We start from the raw sequence: 16,121 nt of genomic DNA, 5'->3' as shown, positions 1-16,121 counted from the left end.
ATATACTGTAGCATTATGTGGAGCTCATCATATACTGTTTCAAACATTATATGGGACCAATGATTCTGTATGGAGAAATAGATGGGCCTCGTCATGAGATGTAAAAAGTGAGGTATTTTTCATTGTACTATACCGCTATTTCTCTGCCGTATCAGAGCATGATGAGTTGTGGTATGTGTTAAAGGGGCGCTCTTTCGCCCAGGGCACATGAAAACCTGGAGCCAGCCCTCCCCCCCCACAGTTTGTAGCCAAATAACCCCCATTTTTCAGTGCGTAACTTGTAATATTAAGTTAATTAAGGTTGACAAGCTTAAGAAAGAAGAATTGTTGGACTTTCATTGGCTGCAACCGGGACTTTTTGACGTTCAGCAACCATCCTAACCGTTCTAGGGCAGACATTGCCTTTTGTAGCTGTTGTAAACAATGGTTCGCCGTTTTACCTACAATAAGAAAATCGTCCAGGTAGGGGATCACCAGAATGTTCGATTCACGTAGATGGGCCATGACCTCCGCTATCACCTTAGTAAACACTCGGGGAGCGACTGCCACTCCAAAAGGGAGGGCCGCATATTGGAAATGTCGAATTGACCCATCCAACTGAACCGCCACTCTGAGGAACCGCTGATGGCCTGCATGGATGGGTATATGGTAGTATGCGTCTTTTAGATCTAACACCACCATGAAGCAGTTTTGGAACAGCAATTTTATTGCAGACTTAATCGTTTCCATTTTAAAGGGACGTATGACCAAAAACTTGTTGAGGGCCTTAAGGTTAATTATTGTCCTAAAGGAGCTGTCCGGTTTGCGGACCAGGAACAGAGGGGAGTAGAATCCCTTCCCCCATTCTTCCTCTGGAACCTCTATCAGGACTTTCTTAGCGCACAGGTTATGAACCTCGGCTTCCAGGGCAGCTTGTTCTGCAGCAGACGACCTGAGTGGGGTGATTTTAAATTGATCAAGGGGAATCCTAGAAAACTCTAGTCGTAGTCCCACGGCTATTATCCCCAATATCCAGCTGCTATTGGAGATCAGAGACCAGGATGGGTAGAAGGCAGCTAGTCTCCCTCCTACTGGGGCAACTAGTCATTGGCTTTTTCGTATCCCGAGCTGGACCTTCCTGGCGCCCTCCCCCAAACATGAATCCTGTACCTTTCCTTTTTTTGTCATCCCATCTGCCCTGATCTCTGGACGGCCTTCTCCGGAAAAACCCTTTCCTGGCAAAGGGACGTCTGTAAGAGGGGTTCGGGAGACTGGGAAATTTCTTTTTGTCATCTCCAGCTTTCTCCAACAATTCGTCCAAGACGGGGCCGAATAGGTACTCCCCCTCGCAGGGAATGGAACAGAGACGGGACCGGGCTTGAATATCTCCTGGCCAGCATTTTAACCAGAGCGCTCTTCGCGCTGCATTAGACAGACCTGCGGCTTTAGCTGCCATTCTTGCAGAGTCTGCAGAAGCATCGGCTAAAAACGCCGCGGCATTCTGAATGATGGGCAAATTTTTCCGAATAGATGATCTTGAAGCTCCATCTCTTAGTTCGGAATCTAGCTGATCTAGCCAGACCATCATAGATCTGGCTGTACAGGTGGCAGCTACCGCTGGTCTTAACGCGCCTGCTGACATCTCCCATGTCCCTTTAAGGAAAGAATCCGCTTTTTTATCTAACGGATCTTTCAGGGAGGCCATATCGTCAAACGGTATGGCGGATTTTTTAGATGCTTTGGCTACTGCTGCATCTAGTTTCGGGGCTTTATCCCATCTGTTTACTACCGGGTTATCAAAGGGGTATCTCCGCTTAAAGGCTGGTGGCATGGAGCCCCTTTTCTCCGGTCTCTTCCATTCTCTATCAATTAGGCTCTGAACCTTTTCGTTCAATGGAAAAGCTTTACGTTTTTTGGGGTCCAACCCCCCGAACATTATGTCCTGTGCTGAGAGTTCCCGTTTTTTTTCCGCTACCCCCATGGTGGACCGTATAGCTTTCACTAATCTGTCCATCTGGTCTAAGGGGAAGCAGAACCGGCTAGAGTCTTCATCCGAGGAAGACGAGGAGGAGGCCGAGGAGTCCGAGGAATTGTCCCCCTTCCCAGGGGCGACTGAGGCCTCCGAGCCTGAACCACTAGCCTCTCTTCTCCTAGAAGGTTCTCTTTGAGGTAAAGCTTTCATTTCTGCCCTGATCATGTCTCTCAGGTTTGAAGTGAAGTCAGGTGTCTCTTCCGCTACCTGCATAAACGGGGGAGAGTATAAGGGCCTGACAATCTACCCCTGGACTCCCTGTCCTTAATAACTCCTACCGTCTGCCGTATGCATGGCTGGCATAACTTTTTAGGGTGGCCATCTGGTAGGGGGGAACTACAGAGGGCACATTCCCTGTGTTTCTGTTTTCCCGTAATCTTCTTCCCCTGAAAAAGAACATAAGGGAACACTGCATCAGGGTACATTCACGGAGATCTCTTACCCATGCAGATGAGGCAGGTACCGGATCACGGAGGGAGGCAGAGGGGTCCTTTCTGAAGGAACTTTCGCGGCTCTGGTCGCTAGTTCGTCTCTGTTTCTTCTGCTGGCTACTCGTATTGGCCTGTTTCTGCGGGCGCTCCTGCGCCTCGTCCTGCTGGACTAAGGGGGCTTCCGACGTATCCATTGCTGGGGCCTTCAGAAGCACCCCAGCGGCGTCCCCATCTGCCTTATATGGCCTCCTGTCCGGGTCAGCAGGCAACCTGCCATAGCACCACCCACCCGGCTTTGCGTTCCCTCCCCCATGCTCCGGCCCCCCTTGCCTTCGCCGGGTCGCCGCGCGACCCCCGGACCGGCATGCACCCGCGGCGCGCGCCGGAGGTCGGCCGGCACCCGACTTCCGGTATCGGCGCTATCGCTCCGCCCCTTCCGCCGCGTCACTTCCGCCACTCACAGAGCCCTGCGGGAGCGCGCGCGAAGGAGTCGCGCAGCCCTGCCCGGAGTGCCAGCCCCCCCCGCGCCCGCCGCCATGAGCCCGGCCAGGGGACAGCACCGACCGGAAGGACCGGGCCTGGGGAAGCGCACCGGGGCATACATACCAGGTGCTGGCTTTGGAGACGGCATCCACCGGACCCCTGCTCCACCTGCTTCGTCCACTGCCGTGGTGACCTACCCGGCCCCACCGTGGCGCTTCCAGGGACCCCGCACTGACCGAGGTAGGAGACCCCCTCGCTACCTGGGTCGGTCAGCCGGCCTGGGTATTCAATGAAGATTCCATGACGGACGATCTGTAGAGAGTCCTGTCCTCTAGGAACAGGAAACCAACTGATGCGTGGGAGAGGTGCCACCCTTTTTGTATCTGTAGGTTTCCTGTTCCTAAAGGGCGGATCCCCTCTCTCAGGTGGTGCTGTCATGGACGACCGAATAAATGATTACTTATTCATAGCCTGTTATTCTAATATGAAAGTGCCATTGCTGTTCTGTAACTTTTTCCATTCCTTGTTCTCGCTACCATATGGTACCAAAATAATGTAAAAAGGCAGATAGAAAAAGATTATCATTCTGTTTAGCACTTTTTTAAAAAAAAAAAAATGTACTTGCTAGAGATGATTTTCTCTTATGTCAACTTATGAGCATAAAATACCACATTGTGTAACACTAACAACATTTCCTGAATAATTAGATCAAAATTTGCATCTTACCGCATAAGCTTTACTATATGCATCCATATGGACAGTAATGCATTTATTTATTATGTTTACTTATATATATCCAACATATTGTAATCCCTCACTCTCCCCATCAGGACTCAGAATCTAAAGTCTTTGTAGGTATGTGGTGTGGGAGGAAGCCAGAATGTGGGAGCAAGCTCTACCGGCTCCACTCTACTGTGTGTTTGAGAATATTTTGCCCTGGAAGCGATGTTCCCAGGAGAGAATAAGTTTGTAGTTATGTCATTAGATGAAGCACGCTCAATTAATAGCTCCAGATGCCTTCGTTTATGACAGTGAGAGACACATTTTGGATTTACGTTTTCTTTTTTTTCACTTAGCCATAATTTTTAACTATATAGATACTGTTGAAAAGTATATAGGATCTTCCTGTTCTTCATAGTACTCTACAAGGAGATGCAAGGTCTGATTAGTTTTTTTATAAACCAGAGATCAAAATTGCTGCAGCATAGTCAAATCAATGCGACATAGTAAGAGACGGTCAATAGAGAGAGTAAATAGACCAACTTGACCCCTTATCAACCGCAGATTCTTTGGTATTATTATTTTCATTTAATTTGTCTTAAATGAAAAAACACAAAAGAGAATGAAGCAAAAAGCAAAACATTGATCATTTCACACAAAACTCCAAAAATGGGCAAGACAAAAGTATTGGCACCCTCAATATAATACATGGTTGCACAACCTTTAGCCAAAATAACTGCGACCAACCTCTTCCGGTAACCATCAATGAGTTTCTTACAATGCTCTGCTGGAATTTTAGACCATTCTTCTTTGGCAAACTGCTCCAGGTCCCTGATATTAGAAGGGTGCCTTCTCCAAACTGCCATTTTTAGATCTCTCCACAGGTGTTCTATGGGATTCAGGTCTGGACTCATTGCTGGCCACCTTAGAAGTCTCCAGTGCTTTCTCTCAAACCATTTTCTAGTGCTTCTTGAAGTGTGTTTTGGGTCATTGTCCTGCTGGAAGACCCATGACCTCTGAGGGAGACCCAGCTTTCTCACACTGGGCCCTACATTATGCTGCAAAATTTGATGGTAGTCTTCAGACTTCATAATGCCATGCACACAGTCAAGCAGTCCAGTGCCAGAGGCAGCAAAGCAACCCCAAAACATCAGGGAACCTCCATCATGTTTGACTGTAGGGACCGTGTTTTTTTTCTTTGAATGCCTCTTTTTTTCTCCTGTAAACTCTATGTTGATTTCTTTGCCCAAAAAGCTCTACTTTTGTCTCATCTGACCAGAGAACATTCCTCCAAAACGTTTTAGGCTTTTTCAGGTAAGTTTTGGCAAACTCCAACCTGGCTTTTTTATGTCTCGGGGTAAGAAGTGGGGTCTTCCTGGGTTTCCTACCATACAGTCCCTTTTCATTCAGATGCCGACGGATAGTACGGGTTGACACTGTTGTACCCTCGGACTGCAGGGCAGCTTGAACTTGATTGGATGTTAGTCGAGGTTCTTTATCCAACATCCGCACAATCTTGCATTGAAATCTCTTGTCAATTTTTCTTTTCCGTCCACATCTAGGGAGGTGAGCCATAGTGCCATGGGCTTTAAACTTCTTGATGACACTGCACACGGTAGACACAGGAACATTCAGGTCTTTGGAGATGGACTTGTAGCCTTGAGATTGCTCATGCTTCCTCACAATTTGGTTTCTCAAGTCCTCAGACAGTTCTTTGGTCTTCTTTCTTTTTTTGATGCTCAATGTGGTGCACACAAGGACACAGGACAGAGGTTGAGTCAACTTTAATCCATGTCAACTGGCTGCAGGTGTGATTTAGTTATTGCCAACACCTGTTAGGTGCCACAGGTAAGTTACAGGTGCTGTTAATTACACAAATTAGAGAAGCAGCACATGATTTTTTGAACAGTGCCAATACTTTTGTCCACCCTCTTTTTTTATGTTTGGTGTGGAATTATATCCAATTTGGCTTTAGGACAATTCTTTTTGTGTTTTTTCATTTAAGACAAATTAAATGAAGATAATAATACCAAAGAATTTGTGTTTGCAATCATTTTCAGGAAGAAAATGAGTATTATCTGACAGAATTGCAGGGGTGTCAATACTTTTGGCCACAACTGTAGCTAACACGCTGCATCAACCATAATTGATTTTAGTACTATTTTGGCCATCTAACCTCTCTCATTCTGCTGTCAATCGCGACACAGGCATCTATATGGTTAAGAGAGAGAGAAGTCTTCCTTTTTTACCCTGTTGCTACCCCACAGACACAATTGAGGGTCTGAATGGTTGCCATAGCAACTTGAGTGGCCTTTGTTTGTGGAATAATAGACCTGCTATAAGCAGGTTGTGTCAGTGTAAGGGCTCATGCAGAAGCGCGTCTAAATCGGTTGAGAGCTATCCAATTTTTGATCAAACAGCACACGAACTACACATGCATGTTATTCAGTAGGGCTGTTCAGATGAACACACATCATATTATCTAAGAAACATTATGTGTTGAATCACCACACATAATACAATATACCAAATATTTATGGTAGTTGAATGTGTGGCACCTCTGAGGGTTCAGTCGCCACAGAGGTACTGCACCTCACCCAGAGGTGTGGTATCCCATTCTCAGGTAAGGAGGGGGCACACCCAGGACACTAACACCTGCACCCAACACACACCCTAGAGCAACAGGGCACCCTGGATGTACCCTACGGGAGGATGATCTCATCCCTGGCTGGGTTGTAAAGGGTGTTGGGAGGTGGGTGAAGCTAGTAGGATGAGAGCGGGAGAGGAGAGTTCAGTCAGAACGTCAGGAGGAAAGGAAGTGGAGAGACATGTGTGAAACGGCTCCCTGACAGGAGGAGGTGCAGAAAGGAAAGAGACTGCAGGAAGCTCCTGGAGAGGAGAAGGGGATCCTAGAGGCACGGCGCAGCATCCATACTGCCCTTGGGGCTCGTTCCATGCCGGCTAACATTGGGTGGAGGGATCAGGTCGCAGTGGGTTACCTGCCCCCTAGTCCAGTGGAGAAATCATCAGACTCAGCTGGCAAGCCGGAGGCGGAGGCACCTATAGGTACCTCAGCCACAAGCCACAGTTATCTTCTCCAGAAAGGCAGCCATAAGGGAGCAAGGGGACGCAGAGAGGACGTCACCCGACAAGGTCCGTGGCTGCTGGCCTGGGACTCTGACTGTGAGGTGTTGGGCAGGAAGAGGTGGAAAACCAGCACAGTGAGATGGCCAGGAGAGGTACACACTGAAAGGAGACGTGGGAAGGTGATTCCCAATCTACCTGAGAGTTTGCTGATCCCCTCACCTGGAGGACGCAGTGCCAAGCGGGCCACTTGGGGCCATAGGAACTGTGAGTAAACCTTTGGAACTGCACCCAGCTGTGTCCTTTAATTATTCCTGCGTCACCTATCCAACTCTGCTACATCTATCATCATTAAACACCCACTCGGCACTGCTACATCCCTTGCCAAATACTACATCTCTTCTATTACAACTCCCCTGGGACCAAGCTCTGCCTGTGGAGAGCTATACCAACTCTGCTGCATCAACAACTGTCCCAGAGGATCTGCTCTGCAGCGCTAGTCACCGCTGACCAGAAACCACAGGTGGCGTCACAAACACTTTATTGCAAACTTTATTGCCCCTGTAAATATCCCCTTTAATTGGACACCCATGGCCACCAACCAGGTAATCTGCTGCCGTGACACATCCCCTTTAAGAACCGGCCCGGTACCGAGTATACCTACTGCCCTGGCGGGCGATTCAAATGTACAAAGGTAATCGCCGAAATGCACATCTGGTGGATGCCACTCAGCTTTGGGAGTCTTCTGTCACAGTGCATTACCCCCAGAAGCGCAGACCATACAGCTAGATCTTGCACTAGCAATCTATATATATATATTGCTTTATTCTTACACCTTTGATGTATATGACAGCCTCATTTAATAGGTCATTTAATCTATGTTGTACCCCATAGATTCATGCAACTGTTTGTATTCTACTACTGTATGGACTTATATGACTCGCTATCGACACATACTGTTTTTACAAGAAACGGTTCATTAGACTCTGCAGTGTGGCCACTTAAAATGAACAAATCCAATGCATTACTGGGTAATCTGACGTCAAGGAAAATGCAACAACAGTTCTTAGACTAGCTCCTCAAATCCAGAAGGGTGGGCAAGACATTACAATTCCACGTGGCAACTGATTTCCAATCTCTAATAGTTCACACACTGGCACCAGGACCTGGCCGCAGCAACAGATCCTCGGCCTTTTCAAGACACAGCATCAACTACCGAACAAAACATGTGGCTTATTGTTCTACCTCTCTTGGAATCAGCCCCATGGTTGGGCAGAGATATTCACACCCACACCATTAAACCCTTTACCCCTTTACCCCCAAGGGTGGTTTGCAAGTTAATGACCATGCCAATTTTTACAATTCTGTTGCCGGTAATTCTGACATTGTTTATTTGTGAAAAAAATGGAAATTTGGCAAAAATTTTGAAAATTTTGCAATTTTCCAACTTTTAATGTTTCATGCCCTTAAATCGGAGATATGGCACACAAAATGCTTAATAAGTAACATTTTCCACATGTTTACTTTACATGAGCACAATTTTGGAACCAAAATTTTTTTTTGTTAGGAAGTTATAAGGGTTAAAATTTGACCAGCGATTTCTCATTTTTACAACATCATTTTTTTTTTTTATGGACCACATCACATTTGAAGTCACTTTGAGGGGTCTATATGAAAGAAAATACCCAAAAGTGACACCATTTTAAAAACTGCTCTGCTGGAGGTACTCAAAACCACATTGAAGAAGTTTATTAACCCTTCAGGTGCTTCACAGGAATTTTTTGAATGTTTGAAAAAAATGAACATTTAACTTTTTTTTCACAAAAAAATAACTTAAGGTCCATTTTTTTTATTTTACCACGGGTATCAGGAGAAATTGGACCATAAAAGTTATTGTGCAATTGGTCCTGAGTAAGCTGATACCTGATATGTGGGGGGAACCACTGCTTCTGCGCATGGCAGAGCTCAGTAGGGAGGGAACGCCATTTGACTTTTTCACTGCAAAATTGGCTGGAATTGAGATCGGACGTCATGTCACGTTTGGAGAGCCCCTGATGTGCATAAACTGTGGAAACCCCCCACAAGTGACCCCATTTTGGAAACTAGACCCCCCCAAGGAACTTATCTAGATATGTGGTGAGAACTTTGAACCCCAAAGGGCTTCACAGAGGTTTATAACGTACAGCCGTACAATTAAAAAATCATATTTTTCCACAAAAATGATCTTTTTACCATCAAAAAATTTTATTTTCCCAAGGGAAACAGGACCCCAAAAGTTATTGTGCAATTTATCATGAGTACGCTGATACCCCATGTGTGGGGGTAAACCACTGTTTGGGTGCATGGCAGAGCTCAGAAGGGAAGGAGCACCGTTTGACGTAAAATTGACTGGAATTGAGATTGGACGCCATGTCACGTATGGAGAGCCCCTGATGTTCCTAAACAGTGGAAACCCCCCACAAATGACACCATTTTGGAAACTAGACCCCCAAAGGAACTTATCTAGATGTGTGGTGAGAACTTTGAACCCCCAAGGGCTTCACAGAAGTTTATAGCATACAGCCGTAAAATTAAAAAATCATATTTTTTCCACAAAAATGATCTTTTCACCCCCAAATTTTATTTTCCCAAGCAAAACAGGACCCCAAAAGTTATTTTGCAATTTGTCCTGAGTACGCTGATACCCCATATGTGGAGGTAAAACACTGTTTGGGCGCATGGCAGAGCTCAGAAGGGAAGGAGCGCTGTTATGATTGGGTCCCTGAGGAGGAAAGCAAGACCAAGCTAAGCCACAGAAAACCAGAGAGGTTGGTAACTAAGCGGATTGCAGACCCCTGATCCTATCCACACAACTAGCAGTAGCCGTGGAGCGTACCTATGATGATTCTAGACGCCTCGACACAGCCGGATAACTAAATAAGCCTAAAGCAAGAAAGGGGAAATCTAAACTGCCCCAGAGCAGACCCTAAAGGAATAGACAGCCCCCAAACATATATTGTCGGTGAGACAAGGCGAAAACACAAATGCAGGCAGGAAAATAGGCTGAGCAACCGATGGGGCCCAAACTAACTAGACAGGACAGGAAAGGAAAGACACTGTCTGCAATCACGCAAAAAAACCCTGCAAAAAATGCTCAACACGTCTGATAGAAAAAATACTTAAGTCACTAGACTTCGCCCACTATATCAGCACTCTGGTATATTCTTAAAACAGAGTAAAGAGAGGCCAATCCAATAAGGGACAAAAACAAACTGGCACAAACAGTAACATGATGGAAATTCAGCACAGCCCCAGCCGGGGCTGGCTGACCACACAAAACTGAAATAGACAAAACCAAATCAAATGTGAACAATAGCAAAATAACACTTAGCTTGAGCATGCAGGGACTGAGCTGGAAACGAAGACCTCAGGAGGCAGGAAAAAATCACCAGCAGAGATAGAGGGAGTCAGCTGTCTTAAATCCAGTCAGAAACTCCAAATGTCCAATCGTCCTCCTCATTATCAGGTGGCAGGCCTCTGTTAATTAGATCAGCTACATTACCTTCTGTAACCACCAGAGGGAGCCCGGAAAGAGAACTCGCGACCCCTCTGTCAATACGCCCAGCTCTACTACCTTCACTAATAACCAGAGGCAGGCCAGAATGTGAATTCACAACAGTACCCCCCCTTGAGGAGGGGTCACCGAACCCTCATCCACGCCACCAGGCTGATCAGGATGGGCCCGGTGAAAAGCACAAACCAATCTATCGGCATGAATGTCAGAAGCAGAGACCCAAGAATTATCCTCCTGGCCATAACCCTTCCATTTGACCAAGTACTGGAGTCTCCGTCTAGCCAAACGAGAATCCAATATTTTCTCTACCTCATATTCCACATTGCCTTTAACCAATACAGGGTCAGGAGGTGCCACCATAGGAACTACTGGCTCCACAAACCTCTTCAACAGAGATTTATGAAACACGTTATGGATCTTAAATGTAGCTGGAAGAGCCAATCGAAAAGAAACAGGATTAAGAATCTCCAAAATCTTATAAGGTTCAATGAATCCTGGCTTGAACTTTGGAGACGCAAATGTGGTGCCCCAGGAGTATGGTCGCCACAGTGGCATTGCCTTCCTCCCAGGGAGGGTGATGTCAGGCTTGGAAGAAATGAAGGGTCCCTCTGGCAGTTAACCATAACAAGCAACACAGTTCCCACTCCGGGCCAGCAGAGGGAGCTCTGAACCAGAATGGGGGGAGGAGTGCTCTCTGAGAGCCAGGAAGGGAAATTAGTCAGTTCTGTGAGGAGGGCGAAGTGTGTAGACGTGGAGAGAGAAGCTGGGGGACTGAGCAGAGTTGAGAGCTCATTCCCAGCTGGAGCGCATGGTCTGGAGCCTGGTCTCCATGGTTGTACGGATACTGAAGGTCCTGCAACAGAAACCAGAGGAATAGGAAGCTGTAAATGCTCTATTCCCACCTAAGACTCGGCTCACCCGTTGCTGTTGTGCCTCCAAGAGAAGAGATAGAAGGCTACAGCTTTCTGCCATACGAGGTAGATCTGAGAGGGAACAAGAAGGAGGAACTTCAGTGTAACACAGTACTGTATGTACCTCAAGTAAGTGCTAGGAAGGAGACTACACAACCTATCTGTATAGAGAGATTCCTGAGCTGCTTCCAGGCTAATCAGCACCAGTGCCATCTGTAATCTGGACCCTGGACTGCACTTACAAAGAAAAGGTAAAGTGTATATATATTTCGCTGTGTCCATGCCTTCTTTCTGCAACTTCTCCAGCACTGCTACATCTCTGTGCCAGACACTGTATCCTCTTCCCCAACACCGATCTACACTGCACTGGGACTACAGCCCTGCCTGTGGAGGGCTACACCATCATTGCTGCACCACACCATCTGTCCCAGAGGATCTGTCTGCAGCGTCGGTTTAACATCTTCATTGCCGAATACCACAGGTGGCATCACGAATCACTCATAAACTTTATTCCACCACTCTACCCTTTTACATGGGCACCCAGGGCCACGGACCCGGTCACCGCTGCTGTGACATTCCCCTCTGAGAGATCGGCCTGGTACTGAGTACCCCACAGCCCTGGGAGGGCGACCCACAACCTTCATTGGAATATTCTCTGACGACAACCAAACCATATCACCCATTTTAAACTGGGGACCAATGGTCCTATGCCGGTTGGAAATCCATTGGGCTTTTTCCTGAGAGAGGGACAACTTATCCACCACTTGGTCCCAAATCTGCTGCATTCTCTCTACCACAGTGTCCACACTTGGGCAGGTCAAAGACTCCACTTGCCCTGAAGAGAATCGAGGATGAAACCAAAGTTACAGAAAAAGGGAGACATCAAAGTGGCAGAACTAGCTCTATTGTTTAGCGCGAATTCGGCCAAGAGCGAAAATGAGACCCAGTCATCCTGATCAGCAGATATAAAACATCTCAAATAGGACTCCAAAGTCTGGTTTGTTCTCTCAGTCTGCCCATTGGTCTGAGGATGAAACGCAGAGGAGAAAGATAACTGAATTCCCAGATTGGAACAAAAAGTTCTCCAAAATCTGGAAACAAACTGGACTCCTCTGTCCGACACAATGTTCTCAGGAATCCCATGCAACCGAACCACCTGTTGTAAAAACAAGGGCACCAACTCTGAACAAGATGGCAACTTTGGGAGTGGTACAAGATGGATCATCTTGGAAAATCTATCACAAATCACCCAGATAACAGTCATTCTCTGAGAGACAGGAAGATCAGAAATAAAATCCATTGAGATATGGGTCCATGGCCTCTTGGGCACCAGCAGGGGCATCAACAACCCACTAGAACGAGAACAGGGTTTAGACCGAGAACAAGTCCCACAGGACTGCACAAAATTCCTGACATCACGAGATAAGGCAGGCCACCAAAAAGACCGACTCACCAAATCTCTGGTACCAAAAATACCTGGATCACCAGCCAATGCGGAGCAATGAATTTCAGACATTACTCTCTTCCTCCACTGGTCAGGAGCATACAATTTTCCCATAGGGCAATGCTCAGGTTTGTCCTCCTGAAATTCCTCCAGGGCACGTCTCAAATCGGGATCGGGCGAGATGGCGGAAAGAACTACCCCCTCACCTAGAATGGCAGTAGGCTCGGTCACAATAAGAGAATCCGCAAAGAAACTCCTAGAAAGGGCGTCCGCCTTAACAATCTTAGTGCCCGGAAGAAAAGAGACCACAAAATTAAAACACGTGAAAAACAAGGCCCACCTAGCCTGTCTAGGATTCAAGCGTTTGGCTGATTCAAAATAAATCAAATTCTTGTGGTCGGTGAGGACCACAACTTGATGAATAGCTCCCTCCAACCAATGTCTCCACTCTTCAAATGCCCATTTCATGGCCAACAATTCCCGATTCCCCACGTCATAGTTACATTCAGATGGGGAGAATTTTCAAGAAAAGAAGGCACAGGGATTCATTTTAGAAGTCACCGGATCTTTTTGGGACAAAACATCGCCTGCACCAATCTCAGAAGCATCTACCGCCACCTGAAATGGAAGAGAGACATCAGGTTGCCGTAGAACCGGAGCAGAAGTGAATCTCCGCTTAAGCTCCTGAAATGCTGACACTGCCTCTGGAGACCAATTCAGCACATCAGCGCCCTTCTTGGTCAGATCAGTCAGTGGTTTGACAATACCAGAAAAATTACCTATAAATTTACGAAAGAAATTAGCAAAACCCAAAAACTTCTGGAGAGCCTTCAAAGAAGTGGGCTGAACCCAATCATAAAAGGCCTGTACCTTGGCCGGGTCCATTTCAATAGCCGACGGAGACAAAATAAATCCCAAAAATGAAATCCTCTGTACACCAAAGAGGCATTTCGATCCCTTAACATACAGGGAATTTTCCCTCAAATTCCGGAACACAGTCCAGACATGTTCCAGATGAAAATCCAAATCACTGGAAAAGATCAAAATATCATCTAGATAAATGATCAAAAACTTATCCACAAAGTCCCGTAAAATATCGTTCATAAAAGATTGGAAGACAGAAGGGGCATTAGTGAGCCCAAAAGGCATCACCGGGTACTCAAAATGTCCCTCCGGAGTATTAAACGCCGTCTTCCATTCATCCCCGTGCTTGATGCAAATAAGATTATACGCCCCCCTGAGGTCAAGCTTGGTAAACCAGCAGGCACTTTGAACTCTGGAAAATAAATCAGAAATCAGGGGTAACGGGTACTGAAATTTAAAAGTGATTTTGTTAAGGGAACGATTGTCAATACAAGGCCTTAATGAGCCATCTTTCTTGGTCACAAAAAAAAACAGCACCTAAAGGTGAAGAGGATGGTCTAATATGACCCTTCTCCAATGACTCCTTGATATAAGATCGCATAGCATCATGTTTGGGTACCGATAAGTTGAAAAGCCAACCCTTGGGAAATTTACACCTGGGCATCAACTCAATTGCACAGCCATAACTCCTATGAGGAGGCAAAGATGCAGACTTACTCTCAATAATAATAATAATAATAATAATACATTTTATTTCTATAGCGCCAACATATTCCGCAGGATTTTACATTTCGGAAGGGATTTGAACAGACAATAGACATTACAGCATAACAATAATCACATAGATTATAACAAATACCAAGAGGAATGAGGGCCCTGCTCACAAGCTTACAGTCTATGAGGAAAGAGGTAGACACGAAAGGTGGGTGGTAACAGTTGCCCTGATTGTATGGACCAGCCATAATGTTAAGCGTGTAACAGTACAGACATAGAGGGCTAATGGATGCATAAAGTATATGTGAACATGGTGCGGGGAACCTGGTTATGGTAAAACTTTTGGCTGTGCCACACAGGGATAGATTAGGTTAATGTGTTGAGGAGATAGGCCAGTCTGAATAAATGCGTTTTCAGGGCACGCTTAAAATTGTGGGGATTGGGGACTAATCGTGTTGACCTGGGAAGTGCATTCCAAAGAATTGGCACAGCACGTGTAAAGTCTTGGAGACGGGAGTGGGAGGTTCTGATTATTGAGGATGCTAACCTCAGGTCATCAGCAGAACGGAAGGCGCGGGTAGGGTGGTATACTGAAACAAGGGAGGAGATGTAGGGTGGTGCTGAGCCATGGTGGGCTTTGTGGGTGAGGGTAATAAGTTTATACTGAATTCTGGAGTGGATGGGTAGCCAGTGTAATGACTGGCATAAGGTAGAGGCATCGGTGTAACGATTGGTGAGGAATATGATCCTGGCTGCAGCATTCAAGACAGATTGGAGACGGGAGAGTTTGGTAAGAGGGATACCGATTAGAAGAGAGTTACGATAGTCGACACGAGAATGAATAAGAGAAACAGTAAGAGTTTTTGCAGACTCAAAAGTAAGAAAAGGTCAAATTCTAGAAATGTTTTTGAGGTGCAGATGACAAGAGCGAGCCAGTGATCGAATGTGCGGGGCAAAGGAAAGCTCAGAATCAAGTATGACCCCAAGACAGCGGGCATGTTGCTGGGGAGTAATAGTGGAGCCACACACAGAAATGGCAATGTCGGGTATAGGTACATTAGTAGAGGGAGGAAACACAAGGAGGTCAGTCTTTGACAGGTTCAGTTTCAGATATAGTGAGGACATGATGTTAGACACAGCGTTTAGACAATCGCCGGTGTTTTCTAGAAAGGCTGGCGTGATGTCAGGAGAAGAAGCGTATAATTGGGTGTCATCAGCATAGAGATGGTACTGGAAGCCAAATCCACTGATTGTTTGACCAATAGGGGCAGTGTACAAGGAGAAGAGGAGGGGGCCTAGAACCGATCCTTGAGGAACCCCATCAGTAAGGGGAAGGTGAGAGGAGGAGGACCCAGCAAAATATACAGTAAAGGAGCCATCAGAGAGATAGGAGGAGAACCAGGAGAGAACTGTGTCCTTGAGGCCAATGGAACGGAGCATAGTGAGGAGGAGCTGATGATCCACAGTGTCGAATGCTGCAGAGAGATCCAAGAGTTAGCATGGAGTAATGACCATCTGATTTATCTGTTAGTAGATCATTAGAGACTTTAGTGAGGGCAGTTTCAGTAGAGTGTAAGGAGCGGAAACCGGATTGGAGAGGGTCGAGAAGAGAGTTATCGGAGAGATAGCGGATAAAATGGGAGTGAACCAGGCGTTCCAGGAGTTTAGAGATGAAGGGAAGATTACAGACAGGTCTATAGTTAGCGGCACAGTTTTGGTCGAGGGATGGTTTTTTTAAGTAGTGGATGTATGATGGCATGCTTAAATGAGGAGGGAAAGATACCAGAAGAGAGAGAGGTTAAATATTTTAGTTAGGTGAGGGGTGACAGCAGGGGAAAGGGACTGGAGGAGATGTGACGGAAAAGGGTCACTAATGCAAGTGGTTGAGCGAGAAGATGCAAGGAGC

This window comes from Dendrobates tinctorius, unplaced genomic scaffold (assembly GCF_039654945.1).
Source record: "Dendrobates tinctorius isolate UK_male_01 unplaced genomic scaffold, ASM3965494v1 ptg000160l, whole genome shotgun sequence".
NCBI lineage: Eukaryota > Metazoa > Chordata > Amphibia > Anura > Dendrobatidae > Dendrobates > Dendrobates tinctorius.
This window is presented reverse-complemented; position numbering follows the sequence as displayed.